Genomic DNA, 13,956 nt, shown 5'->3' with positions numbered 1-13,956 from the left:
GCTTTTGGATCTGCTAGCTATTGGGAAAAGCGGGTTTGTTTGGGGGAGCTTCTAGCTTTTCCAGCTGGTTGGAGTTCTAGAAGCTGTAGAAAGCTCCCCCAAACAGGGCCTTAGAATTTGCACTTTTTTGGAGCTTCTTGGCGGTTGCACAAATCATACAGTGATTGGGGTCCCCTGCAAGTGTTTTTTCAGTTGATAGTGTGACATAACGGTTGAGATTATTTTCATGAAGTAGAAGACAGAGTTAGTTTGATTCTATCTCACAAAGGGGTACACTTAGTAATGTTCTAAGTCATAACATGGTGATGCTGCTGCTTTTTTATGATAAACTGTAGGAGAACATAATTTTTTATTTGAATGGTATGAGATATGATCTTTGTTGGAAAAATTTCCTAGCAGCAGTTGAGTCAAGCAGCTTCTTAGCAGCCTTCCAACCGTTGTAGAGCAGCTCGGCGCAATACGGAGCATATACGGTAATAATAGCTGATCGTAGAAAAGAGTTGAGGACTCTAAAACATGGAAGTGCGCACGCTGCCCGGAGTGGCTGAGCCCGCCGTGGCAGAAGCCCCCGGCGAGCAAGGAGCCAACCGCCGTGCCGGGGCGCCAAGTGTTCCAGTGCGCGGCCAAGTGTCCCGAATGCGGGGCGGCGTACACGTCCAAGGTGGCAAGGTGTGCGTCGGCCGATGGTGGCTCCGGTGCAAGGCGTGCACTAGTCCTCCATGGTGGACGTGCAAGGACCCGACCAGGCCACTGCCACGATCCGAAAGCGTGCCTCAACATGACCAACAGTTCCGTCCATGGTTTACGTGTGTGATTGCCTCGATCTCAGCCATTTCCCAGCGCGGTATAAGTTGTGAACCTCCTGCTATTTTCCTTTCGCATTCAGAAACTATGAATTTGTAATGACAAGTATATTATATATGTTATTGTTGATACAGGAGAACTTGGTTTACAGTGGCATGACGAGCAAATACTGACCAGATGTCGAGCATCCCAGCCAGTAAGTACAGCAAGTTAAGTTTTGTAGCGTTTTGCTCCCAGAAAATGCGAGTCCAAGCTATAGCACAACCTCAGCATTTTGATGCAAAATACTAAGCCCAAAACTAAAACCCACCAGGTAGAAAACGATGAGAAATCGTGCTTCAGAACAGCATAGCTCGAGCCGATGAAAACTAAACATGTGAGCCGTGCAGTCAACATATCAACTCCGACTTTAATTTGTCGCCGCTATGTACTGATATATTCTCTCCAATAACATATTATCCACATAGATCTCAAAGAATCCATTAGGTGAGAGCAGCTTCAGTCGTCATCTTGACCACGTTGCCACCCAAAAATGAGCCGATGGACTTGCGAAGAATGTGGATCGATTTGTCATCGTGTGAAACATGAACGCAAAGATGGTCAATTAGTTATGGTTAGTTTACTATCCAAGTTTAGTTTCCATTATGGGATATGTTAATGACATAAGCAACCAGATATTTAAGTTGCAAATGCATGCTCTAACATATACCTGCTTCATCTTCTTCAGAGATTCTTCTGCATTTGCTATCTTCTCTGAAAATGTTTTCTCGGGTTCAGACGGAGTAGTCTTCTCCTTCTTCCCTGTAAATGGCACAATGTTAGAGCAACGAACTCATAGACACAACTGAAGGAACAAGCTGTCTACTTACCTTGTAGTTCATACTGCATAAGCAATTTGTCTTTATCATCTTCAATCTTTGAGAAAAGGTGCAGAAAACAGCAGACAGATAAGTCAATTGAAATGAGTATAACTGATGAAAACTATCTCACGAAACTCAGGAAGAGTGCATGATTAACGGCATGATTATAGGCACAGCACAGTGCATGATTTCACGTTATGACATGAAGTAGGATGAACGGCATTTTAGTAGCTATATAATGCTAGCAAATTATACATATGTGCAGACTGAAGTTTCCCAAGGTGAAATTGTCTATAGGTTCCCTCTGATAATAAAAAACAAGGCAAACTGCAAAACTCATTTGTAGCCAGGTAATATCTGGACATCAAGATCAAAGCATGCCATATTTCAGATGAAACGGTTAGGATATTCTGAGACCTGCATAAGCATGACATGTGCAAGATGAAACTGTAACTCTATAAGGATATTACTGCTTGAGCATGACATAGATAAAGAGAGATGATAAGAAATATCGCATATCACAATAGGTTGCTGCTTATCTCTTATCTGGGATACCTTTGAAATTCTGTATGTGTGCCGCTTTGTCTTTGCAGAACTTAAAATCGTGCGTCGCTTGAAATTTGGTGTACTCATTCTTCAACAAACCTTCGCACTGCATAGCATACAAATAAACCTTCCATTAACCAAACCTGACTAGATTAGTATCCAGAAGCACATTGCATCATTAAGTACAATTCGAAACCTCTTTTGAAGTCTTTGACAGTGCTTTCAGAAAATTCTGCCTGTGCAAGCTGTTGACGCAAAAATTAACACACTGGAATCCGAGGGCAAGTGTTCGCCAAGTTTCGGAAAGTCAACCAAGCGTGCCAGTCAATTTGACCTGTAATTGACAAGGGATAGAACAAAATCAAATTCGAGAGTGTATCGGCTGGGATTCTGAATATCTCTCACATAGGCGTATCGGCAGTGCCTGCCGATACAAAAGACGACAAAAGAATATTAAATGCGGGTGTGTAATAAACAAGCGTGTCGGCAGGATCAGCCGATGCGGAAAACGACAAGATCAGCTTAGGATAGCCGATTGCACGTCTCTGTTCTTAAGGCGTGAGGCGTCTGTGGCGATCCCACCCCTCTAAGGACGCCTAGGCGCGTAAGGCGCGTCGCGAGGCGACGCCATAGACATATGTTAGAATACAATGACAACATAATTTAGTAGCACACATACATACCTTTGTTGAGCTGTTGTAGCACCCATTCTCCCCTTTGCTGCTGCTCTTTCCATCCATTCTCTTCTCCCAAGTAGCAAGCTACACAAATAATGAGCAATGAATCAATCAGCAAAGACTAACAAAAGAAATTAAGTGCAAAAACTGGACACTGTCAACAGGAATGCATGAACACACAACACAGCAATACAATCACACGGCATAAGTGCATAACTAACATCATTAGTTCAGTACATCAGCCCATAAGTTTAGAGCCTGGTGGACATAATTAATAGTAGTTCTAGTCCACAATTTCAGACTCTAGTACTCCACATTAAATAAGACAATATAAGTAGTGCACAAAAGCAGCATGCTGTAAGTCTAAAATCTCTCAACTCCCACCTCTCGGATCTCATCTCTCAATAGCCATCATCGAACTCATTGGTGGGAGCATCATTTGTCGTTTCTGCAGCAACATTGGTAGGAGAGTCCTCATTGTCGGTCACATTTTCATCATCATCATCATCTTGTTCCCTCTCTTCATTGTCTGAACCGAGGTGTTCCTCCTCCTGGTCATCAATCTCATCTTCTTCATCAATAGTAGCAGTTCTACTTCTACCATGCTTGTAGACAATTGGATCACCACGGCTGTTTCTGTGAGCTCTCCTTGGAAAACAGCGACCTTGGAGTGATTGAGAAGCACCAGTTGCTCCATCAACAAGCTCCCATGTGAGACCATCACCTAAATAGAGCATGTGATTACTGGGATCACTTTGTTTATTGATTAGCTAGAGCTAGCACAGAAGCTGGACTCTCCACAGAAGCTGGGATCACTTTGTTTATTGATTAGCTAGAGCTAGCACAGCACAAAGTACTGCCTTAAGAACAGAGCATGTGATGTTGCTTTGTGCTGCCTTAAGAATAGAGCAGAGAAGAGGGCACTGGAAATTACCTAGCCATAGGAGAGGGCTGGCGTCGTGGCGTCGTGGACCAGGCGAGCAGCAGAGAGCGGAGGGAGCCCTTGAGCGCGTCGGCGTCGGCGAGGACAGGAGCGCGGAGTGGGACGCCGAGAGGGAGCCCTTGAGCGCGTCAGCGTCGGCGAGGAGGGAGCGGAGGTCGTCGACGGCGCGGATGAAGTCGTGGAAGTGGGCGCGGCAGAGCTCCTTGATCTCGGCCTCCCGGTCCCGCACCGCGGCACGGAGCGAGGCGAGCAGCGGCTCGGGGCGGCCGCACGCGAACGCCCGGCGCACGAAGGGGCCCAGGTCCTCCCCAGCCGCGATGGCGGCGGAGAGCTGCGCGAGGTCCGCCTCGGACGGGCGCAGGCGGACGGTCAGCTCCAGGCGCCGCCCTCTTCTCTTCCCTCCCTATCCACAGGTCAGCTCTCTCCGTTTCCCTCCCAAATCGCGTCGATTGCAAGCGGCCGGCCTCTATTTCCCGCGCCGCCCTCGGTTCCCGCTCGATTTCCCGCCGCTGGCTCGATTTCCTCCCGCGCACTCGGTCTCCCGCGCGCCTCCCCTGTTTCCCGCCTGGGCCTCACGTATGGCGCCCGCCTCATCCAATTGGACGCCCAGGAGACGCCTATGGACGCCTAGACGACGCCTTCGGCGCAAGGCGGACGCCATACGCAGTCGACCAAGGCGAAGCAGACACCCAGGCTGCCAATCACGCCTTGTCGCCTAGGCGTCGCCTAGGCGACGCCTTAAGAACAGCACGTGTGAAAGTCAAGTGGAGAACTGTGAGTGAGCAAAAACAACTGGCCATATATACTGACATGATACTTTTCTATTTGGAATACAGTACTTGTCTAGAACATTACCAAAAATACACAAAACTAATAATAAAAAGAATGTCGCTTGCATGGAATAACAGTATCCCCTATACTATTAGACAAGAAATAGCCTAAGTAGAATACAACAAACTCTTACTGAAAGCTAGAAACAAAGGAAGGTTGTGTTATGTTTATATGCAAAATATTCACTTTTAGTATAAAAAAACATGACAAGGCAGTGCAAAGAGTTGCATGTGATCAGTTAAAGTATGATTTCACATTCTCAACAAAAAACTAGCCCGCAAAAAAAAAGGATAGAAGCTCATGTCAGATCTCAGAAAGTAAGAAAAAGGTCATATAAAAATATATCTGTTATTCATTGATCTAAGCTCATGTCAGATCTCAGAAAGTAAGAAAAAGGTCATATAAAAATATATCTGTTATTCATCGATCAGATAGAAATCTATTTTGCCTTAAAATCTTGCTTTTGAATGCTAAACAGCATGGACAAAACATCAAAGCAGATTTAAATTTAGCAAGAACCTCCAGCAAATAACGCATCCCTCCATCCACGAAATGGAAAGGTGAATTGGTAAGAAGAAACAGCTTTTTTCCTTTCTCTCTTAGCATCTTTAAGAAACGGAACACCTGGCTCTGCAGGTTGACAGTTTAGAAGCAGAAAAGCTTACTTCATTGCTAGCCCAAAGAGGCATATTTATAGTGCTACAAGTATGTAGACTTACTACTTGCTTGAAGTGGAAAAAACTAAGTTGACTACTGCTACCACACAGCAGATATACTTGCTAGTTAAGGAAACTATATGTCACTGCTGACCTCATACACTAATATAGGTCATGGGTGACATCACAGGATTCTATGTGCAGCTTATACAATGCTGCTAGCTTTGGAGAGTGCCTTAAGCTAAGACTTATTCATCAATCACCCCCTAAGTCTTGGTTTCTTCTAGTTTTGCAATCTTGATCATGCCAATTTTGCTGCGCAGCTCTTCAAATTGGATCCTTCCCAATGCCTTGGTTAGGATGTCAGCTAGCTGATCTTTAGTGTTGATGTAGCTCACCCTTGTCTTCCCTTGATCAACACAGTCCCTGATGAAGTGGTATCTTGTGTCGATGTGTTTGCTGCGCTCATGGAAGACAGGATTCTTGCACAGCTCGATTGCTGCTTTGTTGTCCATCCTTAGCTCAAAGGGAGCAGGTTCTTCATCTTGGAGCTCCCCGAGCAGCCTTGACAGCCAAATGCCTTGGCAGGCAGCAGAAGTGGCTGCAATGTACTCTGCCTCACATGAGGAGAGTGCCACAACTCGCTGTTTTAGCGAGTACCAGCTGATAGGACAGCTGCCGAGGAAGAAGATGCAGCCACTCGTGCTCTTGCGAGTGTCAATGTCACCAGCCATATCACTATCAGTGTAGCCGACCAGCTTCATGTTCTCCTTTTCTTCTTCCTTCTTGTACTGGAGCCCATAGGACAGAGTTCCTGCTAGGTAGCGCAGAATGCGCTTTACAGCAGCAAGGTGTTCTGCTGTTGGGACTTCCATGAAGCGACTGACATAGCCCACAGCAAAGCTGATGTCAGGTCGAGTGTGTGTGAGATAGCGCAGGCTCCCCACAATGCTTCTGTACAAGGTTGCATCTGCTGTAGGTGCTGAGCTAACCTTGCTCAGTTTGAACCGTGGCTCCATGGGCACTATGCAGGGATTGCAGCCTTGCATTCCACCAGCAGTGAGGATCTTGGCAGCATAGGCAGACTGAGATAGGGTGATCTTGTCCTTCTCCTGTTTCACTTCAATGCCAAGGTAGAAGGAGAGCAGTCCCAAGTCACTCATCTTGAATTTTGCCTTCATCTCTGCCTTGAATCTTTCAATCTCCTTTGGATTGCTGCCGGTAATGATGAGATCATCCACATAGACCCCAATTAGGAGCCTTTGATCTCTGCAGCCACGTGTGTATATGCCATGTTCAGAGGCACACTGCTTGAAACCAAGTTCCAGCAGGCTGGCATCGAGTTTGATGTTCCATGCGCGTGGTGCTTGGTGTAGGCCATACAAGGCCTTGTCCAGCCGATAGACAAGGTGTTCCTTGCCTTTGATGGTGAATCCCGGCGGCTGCTCGACATAGACCTCTTCTCGGAGCTCACCATTGAGGAAAGCCGACTTGATGTCGAGGTGGTGGAGTGACCAGCCGGCGTGTGCAGCTGTAGCGACCAAGAGCCGAACAGACTCAAGTCGGGCTACCGGCGCAAACACTTCATCGAAGTCAATGCCGGCGCGCTGCACATATCCCTTGGCGACGAGCCGGGCCTTGTGGCGAACAATGTTGCCAGCAGCGTCCTTCTTCACCTTGTAAACCCACCGGAGCCCAATTGGCCGATGTCCTGGTGGGATTTCAACAAGCCGCCATGTCTTGTTCTCCTCGACTGCCCTGATTTCTTCATTCATTGCTTGCTGCCACTCCAACTTCTTCTCTGCTTCAGCAAAAGATGCAGGTTCCAGTGATGAAACCATGTGCAGCTCACCTTCAGCCAGCTCACGCTCCGCCATGCCGGGCAGTGGTGCGTCATCGCCAAGGACATTGTCCAGGCGGCGGAAGCGCACAGGCGTGTCGCTGTGCTCTGCATCAAGCTGGTCTTCAGCATCAGGTGGTGGTGTGGCGAATTCCACCGGAGCTTGTTCTGCAATAGGTGCTGCAGATGGCGCTGGTGGTGGTGTATGAGCTGTTTGCTCTGCACCCCCATCAGTTGGAGTCGGTGATGCTGCTGTTATTGGTGTTGGAGCAGCAGGTGCTGGAGCATTATACATCATGGTGGTTGACTCGACAGTGAACTCCTGGGTCCGCCACTCGCCATCTGCTGATTCTTCCATCTTGCTCCAGTCCCAGCCCCTCTTCTCGTCGAACACCACGTCTCTCGTGATGTGGACGCGCTGGGACACAGGGTCAAACACCCTGTATGCCTTGGTTCCAGCTTCATAGCCGATGAAGACAACAGCAGTGCTGCGATCTTCTAGCTTGGACTGATGAGGCCGCGTCTTCTTCATGAACGCCAAGCACCCGAAGGTGCGGAGAAAGCTTACGGCCGGCTTCTTGCCGTACCATGCCTCATATGGCGTTTTGCCATTGAGCGCCTTGGTTGGCGCTCGGTTCAAGAGGAACACAGCAGTTGACACGGCTTCTCCCCAAAACTTGGCGGGCATGCTGCGTTGTTTGAGCAGGCTGCGCGCCGTCGCCATGACGGTCTGATTGCGCCGCTCCACAACGCCATTCTGCTGCGGCGAGTATGGCGCCGAGTGATGGCGCTGCACCCCCTTCGCCGCGCAGTAGTCACCAAACTCGAGGGAGGTGAACTCCCCACCATAGTCAGTGCGTAGGATCTTCAATTTCCTCCCGCTTTCAAGTTCTGCTGCAGCCTGGAACCTTTTTATGGCTGCTGGTGCGTCGCTCTTCGCTTCCAGTAGAAGCAGCCACATGAAACGGCTATAATCGTCGACTAGCAGCAAGAAATACTTCTTGCCGCCGGGAGTTGGAGGCGTGACGGGGCCACAGATGTCGCCATGAACCAAGTCGAGGGCGTGCTCAGCGCGGAACTTCGCCTGAGCCGGGAATGGTGTCCGCTTTTGCTTGGTGAGGACGCAAGTGTCGCAGAACTGATCTGCGTGCTCGATTGCTGGCAGGCCGTAGACCATCTGCTTCTTCGCCAACTGCTGCAGGGCGTTGAAGTTGATGTGGCCGAAGCGTTCGTGCCACTTCCAGGCGTTGTCGTCGGCGCGGGCAGCAAGGGATAGAGGCCTGTCGATGTCGAGGTGCAGGGTGTAGAGCCGATTGCAGCCCCGCTCGATCCTGGCCAATAGCCGCTCATGCTGATCCCAAATGCGCATGACCCCACGCTTGATCTCCACCGTGGCATCACTCTCATCAAGCTGCCCAACACTGATGAGGTTGCTCTTCAGGCGCGGGATGAAGTAGACGCCTGTCAGAGCTTGCTGCTCGCCGCTGGAGGTGGAGAAGACGACCGTGCCTTGGCCCTCAATGGTCACCAGCGAACCATCGCCAAAGCGGACCGTGCCGGTGATGCTTTGGTCGAGCTCGGAGAAGACATCTCGCCGGCCAGTCATGTGGTTCGTTGCGCCGGTATCAAGGTACCACCTATCAGCATGGCGGTCGCCATCAGAGTTGAGGTGGAGTTGGGCGCGAGGTTCCTCCAGATGGATTTTGAACAGAGCAGGGGTGCTCTGTTTTGGTGAAGAAGCGTCCGCCTCCTCTGTTTTGGAACAGCAGAGCAAAGTGCTCTGCTCCGGCGGTGCGCAGACCTCCACCATGAGCAGCGCTGGGCCATCATCTTCCTCTTCGGCAAGATTGGCCCGATCCCTGCGAGGCTTGCGGCAATCCTTGGCCCAATGGCCGTATTTGCCGCAGTTGAGGCACCGATAGGACTGCCTCTGATCGCGAGGTGAATCGCGAGAGGAATCGTGGCGGGGCGGCCTGTATCCTCCTGAGCCACTTTGCTTCTTTTGCTTGCGTGGCGGTCGGTGATGGCCGGTGTGGGTGGTCCTCCAGCCTCCAGCAGAAGACCCCTCACCGGAGTTGCGTTCCTTCCAGCGTGCCTCCCACTGCTCCTCAGTAAGGTACAGCTTGCCTCCCGCTTGAGGTTGTTCCGCCGAGGAAGAGGTTGCTGCAGGGCGCTCATCCACCATCTTCAAGCGCCCGGTCACCTCCTCAATGGTGAGTGTGTCGGTGTCAAGTAGCGTAACGATAGACAGAGCTATCTGCGCATACTTGTCTGGAACCACTCGGAGCAGCTTCTCGACGGCGTTCTGCTCCGAGACTTGCTCACCATAAATGGAGAGCGAGCTCATCATCCCGGAGAGGCGTAGGGCGAAGTCGTCAACCTGCTCGCCGTCGCGGAAGGAGAGCAGCTCCCAGTCGCGGCGGAGGCGCTGCAAGGTCATTTTCCTTGCACGGTCAGAGCCAACATGGATTGACTTGATCGCCTCCCAAGCTTCCTTCGCTGTGCGCTTGCTGGCCAGCGGCCGAATCATTTCCGCCGGCACAGCAGAGAGGATGGCGTCTACAGCCATCCGGTCTTCCTGCCGGTCAGCATCGCCGTGCTCCACTGCATCCCATAACCCTCTGGCCTCCAGCTTCACCCGCATCAAGAGGCTCCAGTCCTCATAGTTTGTGCGAGTGAGCTGCGGGTAAGGGGTGCTGCTGGCTTCCTTCACGACGCGCTGGACAACCACCTCTTTGGTATGTCTCTGCGTTCTGCCACGCCGGTGTGGTGGAGAAGGGGAACGGCGGCGATAGGTGCGGAACCGGACATCGCCTGGAGCTGAAGTCATGGCGCCTCACTCTCTCAGCAGCAAGACAGGGAAGAAGACAAGACGGCAAGGAGCACAGGTCTCAGAATTTTTTAGCTCTGGTACCAAATGACAGTTTAGAAGCAGAAAAGCTTACTTCATTGCTAGCCCAAAGAGGCATATTTATAGTGCTACAAGTATGTAGACTTACTACTTGCTTGAAGTGGAAAAAACTAAGTTGACTACTGCTACCACACAGCAGATATACTTGCTAGTTAAGGAAACTATATGTCACTGCTGACCTCATACACTAATATAGGTCATGGGTGACATCACAGGATTCTATGTGCAGCTTATACAATGCTGCTAGCTTTGGAGAGTGCCTTAAGCTAAGACTTATTCATCACAGGTCACAAATGAGGCACCAATCCGAGTTACATGTCAGAAAGAATGCCAGAAGACAAGAAGCAGAATCAGGTTATATCATTGATATTTGAAACTTCAGACATAGAAAACCAGCAAAAGCAGTGCCACCTACTTTTTTTATTAGAAATTTCTGGGGCTCAGAAAGAATTTGCCTGTGAATTAAACCACTTCTGTGGACATGCTGAATCGATTGATTTACATCTTCATATACATAAGAGGCATCAAACTCCAGCTTGGCATCTATAAAGTGTTGAACAATATCAGCAAGGAGACATGCCTGTGAGGGAGGGAACATCTCATAGTTAGAAAGTATTATGGAAACGCAAGTTTAGATGCAAGATCTGATGTCCCAACAATCACTTCAATTAAACACAGAACATGATACTAAAATAAGTGCATAATAACGCTAATTATTAATATGTCATACATACTACATCCCGTCTACAAGTGCAAAATATTGCTCCACATGTGCTAGGTCAGAACTACATGCACAGCTAAATGCCCTCGAAGGATGATCAGATACACACAGAAGATTCTCTATAAATACAGAACTGATCAAGTATAATTAACCTATGAACAAAGCATTAACCAAACTAGTTGATAATACGGTGCTCTAGTTGACATGGCATATCTATAAGGCACTGATAGTTTACTATTCTGTAAGTAAATAGATGCAGTGTAGAAAGAAGGGAATGGAACTAAGGCTCTGATTAATTCAAAAGTACCTCACTAAAACAGAAGACATCCATCAGCCCAACAAGTTGGCTTAGCTTGGTCTCTGCCAATATGCCTTGTGCCATAGAGCTCTTTTATCTCACTCAAACTCAGCTGATTAACAAGCATTGTGATAAGAAATTGTATTCATAGGCTGTCAATATACATAGATTACATAATGTAATTATTGTAGGAGAAGGCAAAGAACAAGCATAAAAATAGTACATAAATTCTCTAGAACCGTCAACACACCTAATCTATGTTCAGCGTTGAAATTTACCTAAATAAATTGGCCAAAGTCTGAATTCAACAGTCAACAAGTACACGGCAACCAATCACAAACACAATGATCACTCGTGAGAACCTACATATTAATGTACGGATATCCCAAAGATAAGTAACACAGAAAGCAAATAACATCAAGTATTAACAAACTTCTAAATATATTACGAAAAGCAGCTCAAGAATGCACCATTTCAGGGAAAATGACAAAGAACAATGTAGTGAGTGTATTACCTTCCTCCGCCCAAAGAAGCAACCGTCTGGTTCAATAGAACCAAAGAAATCAAGCTTGAGAAGGCAGCCCCTGAGTCTGTCATAGTAAAGGCCCCTGATAGGAAAAGAGCGGTCATACTCGTACTTCAAACAGCTCTCTGGATATTTCAACTGCAGAAAACGTGACACCCTCGCTCAGAAACAATAAGTGCAGTGCACCATCCGCCATCAGTGCCGCCCAATAAAGAGAGCAGCCAAACCTCATCGACCAAGTGCTTCTTGGCGAGATCGTAGATGAGGCACTGCAAGTGCTCGGAGTAGTGGGAGAGCGTGTAGTCGTAGTCGAAGCCGTAGACGTGCAGGTCATCCAGCTTGACGTTCTTGTTCACGTAGATGCCTGAAAAGCGGAGACCCCAACCAGCCCCAGGAATGTGAAGTCTGAGGAAAATCGACCTTTGGCGCTCAAGAGCGACGCGAATCGAGAGGAACGTGGAAGCCCCACCGGACCGGACCTTGCGGGTTCATCTTGGGCATGTCCTTGATGGCGGCGGGGATGCTGAGGTAGTTGCGCTTGGCGTCCTCGAACTCGCGGCGGATGCGCTCGATCTCGTCCTCGCCGGCGCCGGACCGCAGCCTGGTGGAGAGCGTGCACAGCGCGCGCGGATCTGTCTAAAGAAAAAGACAAAGCACGCGCCATCCAAACGAAGCAGCGGTCAGCAGGCAAACAGCAGCGGCATTCCGTCGAACGGCTCGAGTGCAACCGACCTCGCGGGGACCGCGGCGCCGGCGCAGCCGTGGAGGGCGCCGGCGAGAGGGAGCCGCGGCGAGTGAGCACGCGGAGCCGCCTCGCCGCGGCCGCCGCCATCGGAGCTGGCCTCGGTCTGTCGGTGGTCGGCGGCGGCGTCGGGAGCGGAGCGGAGCGGAAAACCGGGGGCGGGAGCCGTGCTGTTTTTCTCTCGCGGCGACGGGGCAGAGGACGCACGGGGAACGTGGCGGTCTTTTCCCTGACGTGTGGTAATCAGCCTGTTTTGCCCTCAGATCCGTTCCCGTTTATTTATTCAAAAAAAAAACGAAGATCCGTTCCCGTTGGATTGTACAATTCGATTCTGAAGCCAACATAATCGTGGGACTGTGGGAGCCTTTCTCCTTTCGCGTGCGGCCAAGGCCAATGGCATAAATCACCACCGGACGTCACCGATTTTATTCCTACAGCTCCGGGTGTACGGTTTTTTTTTAAGCTCTTCCTCTCATGGCGTCGCCATCGGACAACAGTGTAATGGCTCCCCCTACCTTCTATCAACTTTTCACCATGATGTATCATGCTCTTGTTTAGTTCCCTCCAAAATTTCAAAATTTTACGAGATTCATTATCACATCGAATCTTTTAACACATGCATAAAGTATTAAATGTAGCTAAATAAATAACTAATTACACAGTTTGTCTATAATTTGCGAGACGAATTTTTTGAGCCTAGTTAACCCATGGCAGGACAATAATTACCAAATACAAATAAAAGTACTACAACGCTTTACACCCAAAACTTTATGCATCTAAACAAAGCCTATATCGTTTAACAGCCGATCAATTACATACAAAATCCTAACACGGCAAGTATACTTTTTTTTGGTTCAGCGCGATCTCTTTCCTAATTGTTGGTTATTATCTTTTTCTGGGTCATTACTAGAAAACTGAAAACCAAGATGACGATCGGCTCAGTGCGCTCCCGGACGACATTCTCGTTGACATCACTAGAACATTCGGCGCGCGCCCTGCCATTTAAACTATCAAATGTAAGTAAGCATAAGGTAATAAAAAATAACAACTAAATCATACGCATGATATAAGATGGATTCAATATAAAATCAGCACATTTGGTAGCAAACCGATGATCAACATGATAACATAGGTGTCTATCCGGCATTTGAACATAAATATTACAGCACATCCGAGCACCAAGCTACCCTAGCCGTTAGATGTATGTCCGGCATCTGAATAATAAATATTAAGCACCGAGCTATCCTATCTATCAGGGGTCTGACTAGCAATTCAATCATTGTAACACCCCAATTTAAATTTCAGCATTTAATAATAAATTTAATTGGCTTTATTTAAATTTCTAAGGTTTATTGTGTTTAGTCTTGCATTTAATCTAATTTTGTTCCACAAGTAATTAAAATTTTGTCTAAGTTTAAAATTTATTGTTGCATTCATGCTGGTGCATTGTTTTTTTGTTTGAGTGCTAGGGTTTTGAATTCAAATTCAAATTTGAATTCGAATAGATTTAGTTTGAGTTAGTTTGGTTTAGGAAAGAGGAAAGAGATAGGTTAAACCCAAAACCAAAACCCAACCCAGCCCAAACTCCTCTTCAGCCCAGC

The 13,956-nt window shown here is 48.3% G+C and overlaps 1 protein-coding gene and 1 pseudogene across 2 annotated transcripts in view; one reads left to right on the top strand and one right to left on the bottom strand.

The window, feature by feature from the left end:
* Positions 1–13,956, top strand: part of LOC120695697 — a 34,284-nt gene that overhangs the window by 6,964 nt on the left and 13,364 nt on the right. The gene's annotated exons all lie outside the window — the stretch shown is intronic.
* LOC120695698 lies at positions 934–12,563 on the bottom strand (annotated as a pseudogene).

Source organism: Panicum virgatum, chromosome 2K (assembly GCF_016808335.1).
Source record: "Panicum virgatum strain AP13 chromosome 2K, P.virgatum_v5, whole genome shotgun sequence".
Taxonomy (NCBI): Eukaryota; Viridiplantae; Streptophyta; class Magnoliopsida; order Poales; family Poaceae; genus Panicum; species Panicum virgatum.
This window is presented reverse-complemented; position numbering and strand designations above follow the sequence as displayed.